The sequence below is a fragment of the Suricata suricatta genome, chromosome 1 (genome assembly GCF_006229205.1).
Source record: "Suricata suricatta isolate VVHF042 chromosome 1, meerkat_22Aug2017_6uvM2_HiC, whole genome shotgun sequence".
Classification (NCBI taxonomy): Eukaryota; Metazoa; Chordata; class Mammalia; order Carnivora; family Herpestidae; genus Suricata; species Suricata suricatta.
In genome coordinates this window covers 191,433,262-191,445,948 of record NC_043700.1, presented here as the reverse complement: position 1 = coordinate 191,445,948, position 12,687 = coordinate 191,433,262, and the positions used below count along the sequence as shown (strand labels likewise).

General features: G+C 60.8%; 1 protein-coding gene and 1 long non-coding RNA gene across 2 annotated transcripts in view; one reads left to right on the top strand and one right to left on the bottom strand.

Annotated features, from left to right (window-relative positions):
* The window catches only part of ACOX3 (acyl-CoA oxidase 3, pristanoyl), a 922,607-nt gene that overhangs the window by 851,698 nt on the left and 58,222 nt on the right, over window positions 1-12,687 (top strand). The gene's annotated exons all lie outside the window — the stretch shown is intronic.
* Window positions 3,918-6,201, bottom strand: LOC115299823. The gene is made up of 3 exons (XR_003912356.1): window positions 5,996-6,201; window positions 4,552-4,692; window positions 3,918-4,154 (listed from the first exon to the last, which is right to left on the bottom strand). It is a non-coding gene; the product is annotated as an uncharacterized LOC115299823 (long non-coding RNA).

Sequence of the window (12,687 nt, the reverse complement as noted above, 5' to 3'; positions counted from 1 at the left end):
GGGGCTGAGAGAGTGGGGCTGGGGGGATGGGCAGGGTGATTGGGGGATGGGCAGGGGGTGGGGCTGAGAGAGTGGGGCTGGGGGATGGGCAGGGTGATCTGCCCAGGGTGCCCCAGGTTCACTCTTGCTCCTCCTTCCCCTCTGGAATGTTCCAGAAAGACCCACCTCCCACCTCCTCCAAAAGAACATTTTAATTCACTAATTATCTATTGGACACCTACTGTGTGCCTGGGGCAGGATCGTGGTGAAACCAGATCCAGTGCCTGTTCGGGGAAGGGGGAAGGGGCTTACAGCTCTGCTGGGAGAGGGTCTAGCGAAGACTCAGACTCGCACACCCACACAGAAACCCATGACGGCGCCGTGTCCGTGAGGCCCCCACAGCTCACCCACGGGGAGAAGCAAGGGCTGAGCCGAGGGTAAGGAAGCTGAGGCCTGGCTCCGAGGACAAAACCAGAGGAGTGGGGACAGGCAGGAACACTGAGCCACCAGCCCTGGGTCCTGCAGGACAGGACAGCAGTAGGTCCCGTCTCCTGAATGAATGAGTGAGTGAGTGAGTGGATGTCCTGGTTCCCCTGGAGGTCAAGGGCAGGGTGAGCCACTGGAGGTTCTTAGACAAGAAAGGGAGGGAGGAGGGAGGAGCGAGGGAGGAAGGAATGGGAGGGTAAAGAGAAAGAGGGAGAGGAGAGAAGGAGGGCAGGAAGGGAGGAGGGGAGGAGGGAAGGGAGGGAAGGGGGAGGGCCTTGCCCTTGCTCCTTGGACACCTGCAGGCAAGCAGGGAGCACTGTGGCTGCGCTCTGGCTTCTCCCGCCCCCTCCCTGCCTCCCCCTCCCCCATCCAGGAAGCCAGAGGGGAGGAGGGCAGTGGGGGTAGGCAGGCAGGACCCTGACTTCTCTGGCACAAAGACTGGGAAGACAGAGCATGGTGGCTGCGGCGCGTAGACCCAGTTCTGCCGGTGCCGTCAGTTCCCTGGCTTCTCTGAGCCTGGTCTCTGGAGTGCTCTTCCCTAGAGATGACCCAGTTCTGCCGGTGCCGTCAGTTCCCTGGCTTCTCTGAGCCTGGTCTCTGGAGTGCTCTTCCCTAGAGATGCAGCCTGAGGGGCGATGGGCACAGACGGGAACTGGGCGGTGTGGCCGGCTGTGACTGAGCGCCACATGGGCGTGCGGGCAGGTGGGAAGCGGGAGGAGAGGAGAGGCTCAGGGGAGCAGGGGTGGGGAGGGGAGGGGCAGCAGGGCCGGGGAGGGGAGGGGCAGCAGGGCCCACCTCCCCCTGGGAAGCGTGGGGGCCTGTCTCAGAGGTGCCTGCAGGCTGCCAGGTGGAGGAGGGGGGCGGGCAGGTGGGGGGTTTTCAGTCCCTGGGGCTGGACACCTGGCGGGCGCGGAGGGAGACCCTGGGGGCTGCATGGGGACACGTGCACCGGGCGCACCAGGCGCTGGGCCTCCCTCTGCGCTGGCTGGTGACGTTTCCCGCCACCTCCCGGACCACAGCGGCTGGGGCACTACCAGCAGGGCAGCGGGAGCCCACGGGACCCAAAGCTTCCTCTCCCGTCAGTGGAACTAAAGTCCCCAGAGCATGGGACAAAGCTGGGACCTTCATGTCCCCTCCGGGCACTGCCTGGGCCTGGGCTCCGCGAGGCTCCAGCAGACTCGCTGCAATCCGGCTGACCAAGGCGGGGACCCCCGAGAGCCAGAGCGCCCAGAGACGTCATATGGGGGAAGGAGCGTGGAACCTGACGCCGTCAGGCAGCTCCTGAGCCCCCAGGCCCACCTGCGCCGCCCACACGGGGATCTGTGGCTCATGGTGTGCCAGGACTCGGGACTCAGCGAAGCATGGACCACCTCCCGAGCCCAGACCGGCCGTCGGGTGGCGCACACAGGATGAATCGCTGCAAACCCTGGAAATGGACATGAAACCTGGACCCCGGATGGCGGGCCCGGCTGGACCCATTTCCGGGTTCCACAAATACGGACATTCCTCACAGTATTGGGACAGGACCCAGCGTCATATAACGTAACACTCTAAACGCCCAGGGGACAATCCAAAAGTGCTGGCATACAAAGAACCAGGAAAACGTCACCTTGCCCGGGGAAAGAACACCATCAGACACGCACCCCACATGACTCAGACCTCAGAACTGACGAAAACGCTAACGCAGCACAAAAATAATCCAAGAATGCGTCCACACATTTTAAAATCCCTACCAAGAAACACAAGATGTAAAGAAGAACCAGATGAGGGGCGCCTGGGTGGCTCAGTCGGTTAAGTGTCTGACTTCAACTCAGGTCATGATCCTAAGGTTCATGAGTTTGAGCCCCATGTCGGGCTCTGTGCCGACAGCTCAGAGCCTGGAGCCTGCTTCTGATTCTGTGTCTCCCTCTCTCTCTCTCTGTCCCTCCCCCACTCACCCTCTGTTTCTGTCAAAAAATCAATAAATGTTTAAAAAATATTTATTAAAAAAAGAAGAACCAATGAGAATCATGAGCTGAGAAATGCAGGAATCAAAATTAAAAACTCATCGCAGGGGCTTAGTGGCCAGATGGAAATGACAGAAGAAAAAGGAGATGAGTTTGAAGACAGAGCAGCAGAAAGTATCCAGTATGAACAAAAAAGATCAAAAGAGCTGGAAAAAATGATCACATTTCACGATTTAAAAAGTCACACACACACACTCAGCAAACCGGGAACGGGAGGGACCGTCCTGTGCCGGATAAAGGACCCGGGAGAAGACGCCCGGCTGCCGACACGCTCCCCGCCCACGCTCCAAGGCTGGGGCCTCCCTGGATTCAGGAGCGAGACCGCATCTGCTCAGCGTTGTTCAGGGGCTCTCTAACCAGGGGAGGCAGGCAAGAAAAGGAAATTACAGGCATCCAGATCGTAAAGGAAGACGTAAAATCCCAATTTACATATGACACGAACTTCTACAGGGAAAATCCCAAGGCGGAAGTTAAGGAGGAGCTATGTAAACGGAAGACACGGTGTGTTCACGGCCCGGAAGACTTCCTACTTTGCTAGGACGGCGATGCTCTCCAGACGGGCTACCGTGCTGTCCCTACCAGCCCTCCAACGCCCTGGCTTCGCAGAAATGGAGGCCCCGATTCTAAAGCTCATTTGGAATGTAGAGGGAGCCCAAATGGCCAAAACCACCTTGGAGAAACGAGAACAAAGCTGGAGGGTGCCCTTTCCTGATTCTAAATCCTTCTCCGGAGCTGGCGTCAGCAGGACAGGGAGGTGCTGGCGTCAGCAGGACAGGGAGGTGCTGGCGTTGCGACAAAACGCAGGCCGGCGGGCTGCGTCCCAGAGCCCGGAGATGCACCCGCACCGCGGCGGCCGACTGGTTTCCACGGGGGTGGTGAGGCCGTTCAGGGGGAGAGAACAGTCTTTCTAATACACGGTGGTGGGGCAACTGGAAATCTGTACACAAAATTATCACACATCTGGACCCCCACCTCACACCTTATGTAAAAATTAACCCCAAATCAGGAAGCCTGGGGGGCTCAGGCAGTTAAGCGTCTGACTTTGGCTCAGGTCATGATCTCACGGTTCGTAGGTTCGAGCCCCATGTCAGGCTCTGTGCTGATAGCTCAGAGCCTGGAGCTGGCTTCAGATTCTGTGTCTCCCTCTCTCTCTGACCCTCCCCTGCTCGCACTGTTTCTCTCTGTATCAGTAATAAATAAACATTAAAAAGTTTTTTTTAATTAACCCAAAACGAATTCAAAGATCTTAATGTAAGAGTTAAAACCGTAAACCACTTGGGAGGAAACCCAGGTAGAAGACTTTGTGATCTTGGACTTCACAACAGTTTCCTGGACACATAATCAAAAGCAGGAGCCATAAAAGAAAGAACAGATCCTTTGGACTTCATCAACATTAAAAACTTCTGCTGTAAAGGGCGTTCTCAAGAAAGTGGGGAAAACACACAGAATGGGACAAACCACTTGTATCTGATAAGAGTCTGATGTCTACATCATGACAACAAAAAACCAGTCATCCGATGGGAACACAAGCGAAGGATCTGAACAGACTTCTCCAGAGAAGACCCACGGATGGCCAGCGAGCACACGGGAAGGCGGTCCACCTCCACCAGGGACATGCGGGGCCGAGCCACGGGGAGACACGTCCACCGGCACAGCTGTCCCCGGAAACGAACAAAGCATTCTCTAAATGAGAAGATAAAAAGGAAACAGAAAGCAGTCAGCATTGGCGAGGACGCGGAGAAGTTGGAACCCGGCGGGGGGTGTAAAATGGTGCAGCCGCTGCGGGAAACAGTCCCTCAAACGTCAGAAGTGGAGTTACTGTGTGACCCAGAAATGCCACCGCTCCTAGAGTCTGCTGGAGCCGACTCGGAAACACGGGTTCACACAGACACCGGCACGCACACATTCACCACGGTGTTATTGACAGCAGCCAGACGGGAAGCCAGCGCCAACCCCCCACCCCCAGCTCGTGAATGTGCCATGTGTGCACACAATAGAATGTTCCTCGGCCACTGACGGGGCACAGCCGCGAGGGCGTGGAGCTCCGGGGAGGAGCCGGACCCCGCAGGCCACGGGTTACCTGGGTTCCGTCCACAGGGAATGTCCGCACCAGGCAGATCTACAGAGACGGAGGGCTGACACAGGGCTGCCCCGTCTGTGAGAGGAGGGCGGGGGCGACGGCCCAGGGGTACGGCGTTTCCTTCCAGGGGGTGGGAATGTTCTGGAAGCAGACATGGGTGCCAGCTGTACCACATTGGGAATGTACTGAAGACTGTCACGGCGCACATCTTAAAATGTTTAAGATTGGGGCCTGCGGGGGCTCGGTCGGCTCAGGTCATGGTCTCGTGGTTCGTGGGTTCGAGCCCCGCGTCGGGCTCTGTGCTGACAGCTCGGAGCCTGGAGCTGCCTCGGATCCTGTGTCTCCCTCTCTCTCTGCCCCTCCCCCACTTGCACTCTCACATGCACGTGCACTCACACGCACACGCACACTCACACAACACACAGAACTCACATGTATGCACATTTGCACAGTCACACAAACATTCCTACGCTCACATGCAGTCACACACGCGCGCACACACACACTCACAGATGTGTACTCACATTTGCACACTTGGGCGCTCACATGCACACTCACACAAGCGCACATGTGCACAGAGCGGTGCGCTCACACGCACGCTCACATTACATGACACACGTGTGCACACTTGCACTCACACGCATGCTGTCTCTCACACACACACACACGCACGCACGCACGCGTGCGTCATCACAGCAGGGCTGGCTTCCTGCCCCCCAAGCTCACGCCTGCCTGCACAGGCTCCTCTGTTGGGACGTCATGGGTGCTGCATTCCCTGAGAAAGGCCTTGCCCAGGTGGGGGAGGGGTGCTGAGAGGGGCGCTCCGGCCCCGCCCCCACGGCCCGGGGCTCTCTCCGTGCCTCACTTTCCTCAGCTCCAAAGCTGGGACCAGGATGCCAGAATAGAAATGGGAGGAGTCCAGACCCCAGCGCCCAGGGGACGGGCATCTCGCCCCAGTGACTGTCCCCACGGCACCGCGCCCACCCCCCGCCCGCACCCTCGCACTCCCCAGGGGCAGCTGGACGCGGCAGGGTCGCTGCCCCTTAGCGTGCGTGCCTGCAGGAGGCCGGCCTGGCAGGAGAGGACAGCGGTGTCCCGGCCTCTCGCCCAGCCGCGTGCAGGTGAGGCGGCTCGAGCCTGGACCGCGCCCCAGGGTCACCGGGCGCGGCGCCTGCGGGGTGCCCGCTCCCGCGCTGCGGGGGCTCGCGTCAGAATGACGCACATCCCAGCTGAGAGGGAAGCAGACGGTGCCAGGCGCCCGGGCAGGGAGAGTCACAGGCAGGCCGAGGGCGGCGGGGGAGGGGCTGATGCCGCCGCCGCCCCCCCCAGCCTCAGGCGCCCACTCCCCCGGGCGCGCCTTCCCACCGCTGACCTTGGCTCTCCCTGGAGCCCTTGGCCTCGCCCGCCTGTGAAATAAGAGCCTGGACATCCCAGGAACACAAACCTTCCTTCCTCTTGAATTTGGAATGGTTGACATTCCACAGGACGCCCCATTGAACTCTTCCAGAAATATTTCCTGAGCAGCAAATTCTTGACCCTCCTTTGAAATGCATCTTCTTTCTGCCCTGCTTTTCTGCTGCCCTTGGCCAATTCTGTGGCCCAGAAAGCTCTCTGGTTCACAGGGAGGCCTGCACGCTGCTAAGCGGGGTTCCTGGAGGCCCCCAGGGAAAGGCCGTGAGTTGTCCCCCTCTGTCTGTCCCAGGTCCTCTAGGGGACGGCTTCGAAGCTCGTGTCACCCCGGAAACACCTTCCCCTGGAAGCCCTCCGGATTACCCCCCAACCCCGGGTCAGGGACCTGGCCAGGGACCCGAACGGCCCTCCCTCACCTCCTCCCCTCGGCCAACCCCTACCCACCCCTCATGCCCAGCTGTGCTCGCACTGCGCCCCGGCAGCCTTCTCTGATGCCAGGCCTGTGTGTGGGGCCTCCTCTGGGCGCCCACAGCCCCTCTGCCCCCCTCTGGCCACGCAGCAAGCTCACGGAAACAGGATCCCACCAACGGGTCCGTCAACTGTGTGACCTCAGGCAAGGGCCTCAACTCCCCCTAGGTCAGTTTCGCTGTCTATAAAACAAGGCCTCGAGGTTCCTTGCGGGTGTTAAGTGACGCCATCTTCGCAAGCTTCCTGGCCCAGCGTGGGGCTCTGTAACGGGCCGCGACCGCAGCTGCAGTGTGGACGGTGTGGCCCGTGGCAGGACGCAGGCCTGCCTTGGCCCCACCGCCTGGGGACAGCACGGGGACACGGCTTCGCCCACTGTCACGGGAAGGATTGCTGGAAGGCTCGGCCGGGAACCAGGACTGCAGTCCACGTGGCCACCCCTCCCTCCGGAGCATTTCTCTGCACAGTGGAAAATCAGCCCTGGCAACCTCCCACTGTGGGGGGCGGAGGCACAGGCCCTGGCGAGCTGGGAGAAGACTTGTCCAGATGCCCCGGGGGCGGTCCCGGCTCGAAGTCAGTGCGAGAGGCAGGTCTCCTGCCAGGGACACAGCCCAGTGGCTTCTGGTGGGGGGGGGCGGGGCACAGACCTTTCAGTTTCTCTCCCAAAAGTCAACACAAGAAAGTTGAAATGTTGGAAGCCCTATGGTTCCGTCAACAAGACTTCCTTGGCCCTTTCTGTGTCCAGCCCTTGCTGGGAGGAGGGGGTGGGGGGGAGGGAGGCTGGGACCCGGCCCCCGGGTCCATGCTGGGATGCCACCCATGTCCGGGCTACCAACCCATTGCTAAGAGAGGTTCCGACGGGCCTCGGGGGCCACGTCCAGCCAGTCCCAGCGACCGGACACACAGTGGCCACGTTCCAACCCCAAGAGGGTCCGTCCACATTACTCAGGAAGCCAGGTACTGCCCCCCCACCCCCCGGCCTTCCATCCAACCTGGCTCTTCATGGCAAAGCCTGGGTAGTGCATGGCAAAGAGCCAGGGTTTGGCGGCGCACTGACCTTCCGTTCATCCATCCATTCATCTCTCTGTGCCTGTTTCCTAGTCTGCCAAATGTGGATACTAACAGTGCCCAGCACACAGGGATGCCATGTGAATTATCTCGGGAGTGAAGAAGTCTTAGTGAATCATAATCTTTTGCAAGATCCGGAGACAGCTGGGAGACAAAGCAATCCGGCAGATGGGAACGGAAACAGGGGAGTCTCTTTATTCTTCAAAACCAAAGGCCGGACTCAGAAGAGCACAGTTCGAATGTGCCGCGCTAACAGGTTCCCAACGGCGGCGTGGGGGTCAGGACGCGGCCTGGCCACACCAGGGGGCTGTCCCAGACCTGAGGGGTGCCTGCCGGGGCTGGCGGGGAGGTGTCCACTTGGCCTGGACAGAGGGCACAGAAGCCGTGAGTGTTTGGACAGCGTGCTCCAGAGGGGACTCCCAGGGGGTCATCTGGTAACTTCTCGTGCCTCGGTTTCCCCATGCAGTGGTTGGAAGGATCCCATGGGATCACGGGTGATGCGTGCACCTCCCCTCCCCCAGTGGCCTGATGCCTCTGCTCCGTCCTTTTGCGTGGCTTTTGTTCCTCTGCAGGGAGCGCCTCGCCGCACTGGCCGCCTCCCCCGTGACGCTGGCGGGGGGGGGGGGGCCTGTCCCCGCTCCTGGAGGCCGCCAGCCTCGCCCCACCGCGGAGGACATGACAGTGGGTGTCGGCAGGCGTCCTTGACCCTGAAAAAGTTCCCTGCGACTCCTCTGCTGAGTTTTTGTGAAAAACAGATGTTGGATTTTATGACATCTAGTGAGATGATCATGTGGTTTTTCATTTCTCGCTGTGAATGTGGTCGAGCGACTGCGCTGCCGGCGGTCGGCCGACCTCGTGTTCCCGGCACAAGTCCGCCTCGGCCAGGATGGTATCCCGTTTCTATGTTGCTGGATTCGATCTGCAAAATCCTTGCTTAAAAAGTTTACTCTTACATTCATAACAGGGATTAGCTCATGGGCCTCGGGGGAGGGCGAGGGGGGGCCCCTCGTGGCAGGAGTTGGGAAACACTTTCTCTGCTATTTCCCAGAAGAATTTGGGTAGAATTTTTGTTATTTCTTCCTTGGATTTTTGGTAGAATTTTCCAATGAAACCACTGGGGCCTGGATTTTATCATTTTTTTCTGGAAGAAGGGCCACTCGGCTTATCTTCTCCTCTGGAATTGGCTGTGCCACTTTGTGTCTTTCAAGGAAATCTGTCCACTTGCCCACTGCGAATGTGGCGAATTTTTTGCCGTGAAGTTGTTCGTTCTGTTGTGTATTTTTCCGTTGAGTATCTGCAGACTACGGGCATCATCTCTCTTGTTCCTGACGCTCATGGTACTGACAGGCTTTGCCCAGACAGAACCTCCTGCACTAGTCCTAACCTCGCAGCGGGACACGCTAACTTGGCTTTTCCAGTAGTTACTTCCCATTCGCCCTGGACCCCCTGGGTTCCTGCCTTTCTTCCCCTCCCCTTGAAGCATCAGGCCAGCTTTCAGCCAGGCATGTATGCAAGGTAAGATCAGTGGCTACGAACCACAGAAAATGGAAGAAAGCGGCTTAAGCACATCAGCAGTTTACTGTCTCAGGTAAAAGATGTCAGGAGATGTGAGGTTGGCAGAGACGCTAGATCCACCTCTCTTTCTGCTCCAACGCACCGTGGTGTCTGTCTTCAGAGTCGCAACCTGGCTGCTGTGGCTCCAGCCAGCACGTCTGCATTCCAGCCAAGAGGAAAGGAAGAGCAGGAGTTGCAAGGGGTGCACGCCTGCTGTCTGGCCCCCTCAAGGAGCCTGGAGAACCACTGGGGCCCTTCACTCACGCCTCCCTGGGCCGCCTGCCCTTTCCTGCAGCCCGTCTGCTGGGGTCTCACCAAGCCCCTCCCTTCCCCCCCCCGCTCAACTCCACACCGGACTTCTGCACCTCCTCTCCTTCTCAACAGAGGGAGCCTGGCTCCTTCCCTAACCAAGGCTCATTCCCCATCACTCTGCAGATGGGGAAACTGAGGCCCCAAGGAAAGGGGCCCACCCAGAGGCACTCACAAGGTTAGTGACCCAGGAAGGCGAGCAGACACACCCTGTCTGGCTCTCTGGAGAGGACATCTGGAGGGGTGATGGATGGATCCAGGACCACCCAGCGAGCCGGCTCAGTGTGCCCCCCGGGAACACGGCTGCTATCCTACACATTGCGGACACCCTCTCGTCCCCTCCCCACACGCTCCCCTGCACTGACACGGACCAGATGGGGCACTGAGCACGGGGCTTCTGGGGGGTTCCTTTTGTCTTCCCAGAAAGCACTGCCTCCCTAACGCTACGCCGCCTTCCCATCCCCCAGGGTGAGGGCACCGCTGGCCCCTGGGAGGGCAGCTGGGTCCCCCGTCTCCTCTGCTGGGGGCACCGGGACAGAAAATGGGACTTCAGGACAAACGCCCTGAGACCTAAGCCAGGACCCACCCACACCCGTTGTCAGGGCTGCAAACCACTGGAAAGAGTATCTGATGACTGTATTTCAACCTCCTGCCCATTTGACGGATGGGCAGCCTGAGGCTCTCCCAGAACCGCCTCAACCCGGCTGCTGTGGCCACAGGGCTCAGCGTGGCTCCGAAGCCGCTGTGAGCAGAGCCACGCCCCGCGAGGGTCCCTTCCTGCGCCTGGCTGTCCCACCCGGAGCCCTCACCCCCTCGCCGTCTCCCCTCCTGGGTCAGCCCGCCCCGCCCCCTGCTGCCCTCCAGGCGCCGAACCGGAGCCCTTCCCCAGCGCCAGCCTGGGCAGAGAAAGGGTCCTTTCAAGGCATAAAGGCTCCTGAATGCAACTAGTTCTTGGAAGTCACTCTTTCCTTCTCTGCGTGAGGAGAGGAAGGCAGGTCCCCAGGCGCCTGCCCTCCCTCGCCTCCTGCCAGGAGCCTGGCTGCCAACCCCGCGGGGCCTGCCGCTGACGTGGCCTCCAGCCTGGGCCACCTCGGGAGAGCGCGGGGACCTGCCAAAGAGCCCGGGCTGGGAAGAGGCCGAAACTGCCCTGGGCCCTCCCGGCCTCCGACAGGCTGTCTCTGGGGCTTCCGGGCAGGGGCTGCTCCATCCACGATCCCATCTGGCCCTGGGGCACATGCACCCTGCGGGGCTCCCCCTCCTTCCCCCAAAAAGCCCGGAGTTGCTGCCATGGGCAGCCACCTTGTGCAGGTCAGGGTGGAAGAGGGTGACCCGGTGACTTGGGAGAGCATGGCTCGCCCCGGAGCCTATGCTCCCATGCGCCCTCCCGCCTGGCCACCGCCTCCTGCAGCTGGGAACACACTCGGCGTCCGTGTGGGGACTCGGGGACACCTGGCCGGTGCACAGCTCTCAGAGGATTCAAAGGCCCAAGGCTGGTGACAGGGCTGGGACACGCCTGCCACCTTCTCCTAACCCCGGGAGGGCCTGCCCCTCCTCTTCCAAATGGCCTGGGTGCTGGAGGGGGACCGGCTCCCCAGGGCCTGGTTTCAGTGTGCCATGACCACCACGGATAGAAATGAAGTTTGAAATAAATTTCTGGGGTGTCCGGGGGGCTCCGCCGGTTAAGTGTCTGACTTCGGCTCAGGTCATGATCTTGCAGTTTGTGGGTTCGAGCCCCGCGTCGGGCTCTGTGCTGACAGCTATCTCCGAGCCTGGAGCTGCTTCCGATTCTGTGTCCCCTCCCTCTCTGCCCCTCCCCTGCTCATGCTCTGTCTCTCAAAAATGAATAAACAGTAAAAACTATTTTTTTAATGTGAGGAAGCACCGTGTCTGCACACTCTAGGGGGGGCCAGGTAAGAGGGGGGCCGGCGGCCCTGCCCGCAAGACCCCACACGGTCCGGTTGTTTAAACTAGAGTGACGTGATTTATGACAGCAGCAAGGAGCCCCCGCTGCTCCGTGTCTGCCCCGATGGCACCGAAACACAGTGCTTGAGCTGCACGCGCGGGGGCCCAACTGCCCCTCCAGTCCCGCCTGCCACCACCTAGTGCTCCACCGCCCCACAGCCAGGCGGGTGACAGCGGCGCCCCCACGGCCGGGGACAGAGCCCCGCTCCTGCTCAGCAGCGAGGCCTTCCCCGAGGTCCCGAGCGTCCCGGCCGCGCTCCCCCCACCACCGAGGAGGGGCTGCAGCCGGCCCCCCAGGCAGGTGGCCGGGTCGGCACACAACAGCCCCCTCCTCGTGGGAACGACGTGTGCCAGGCGGACCTGGGGCCCTGCCTCCGCCGCGGGTGGGGAGTGGCCTGGAAGAGCCCCTTGATCTCTCTGGGCCTCGGTTTCTCCGCCTGTGAAATGGAAAGGGATGCGCTGCTGCAGAGGAGACCCGAGCTCCAGTACCCTCCCCAGCGGCCAGAGGGCGGGCTGACTCACAGGTGCCCCTTCAGACCCCCCTCCGAGTGGCCCCCCGCCCCCATCCGGAGCACCCCGAGGGACAAAAGGGCCTTGCCTGGGGCTGGCCCAGGGCTGCACCCTACGTTATCCGAGTCCCTGGAAATGCCTCTCCGTACCCGAGAAGGGGCGCAGGCTGCCTGCGGGCACCTCCTCCTTCCCTGCCTTCCCTACCCAGCCCCCCCGCCCCGCACCTCTACACTGCAGAGAAAACCCTGCTCCAATGGCAGGAGTTAGATTTACGATTTCGTTGTGTTTCAGTCACTCGAGAGTTTCGATGACAAAATCTCAGAACTCGCTGTGTTGTTTTCCAGACTCCATGGCAACCCCACATGTCTGTCATCAGCTCGGGGAGGAGGGGCTGGCTGGGCGCCCCCAGGCCCGGCCCCTGCCAGCCCTCAGCGCAAGTGGCACAGCAAAGGCTGGGGAGGGAAGGGGCCCCAAGCAGCCTGTCAGCTGAAGGAGACAGGAGTCACTCACACAGAGAGGGACGCCCCCACTGTACAGGTGAACAAACTGAGGCTGGGGAGGGAAGAGACTGGCCCCACACCCGGCAGACCCGTCTTAGGACCCACTGCAAACAGGACCTTGTGGACATGTCCCCCGAGGTGCGTGGCACCTGCCTCAGGTCAGAGCTGCTGCCCACGTCCCTGCAGCCGCGTGGCCACAGCGGGGGCGAGCCAGCCGCCCATGGCTGTGAGCGCTTGAGAAGCAGCTTCCCTTCCCTCCACTCCCACTGGGGCTGGCTGAGCGGCTGCAGACGCAGAGGGGACTCAGAGCAGCCTTTGGCCAGAGGCCTCCCTTCCGGCTGGGGGTCCATGGGTGCGC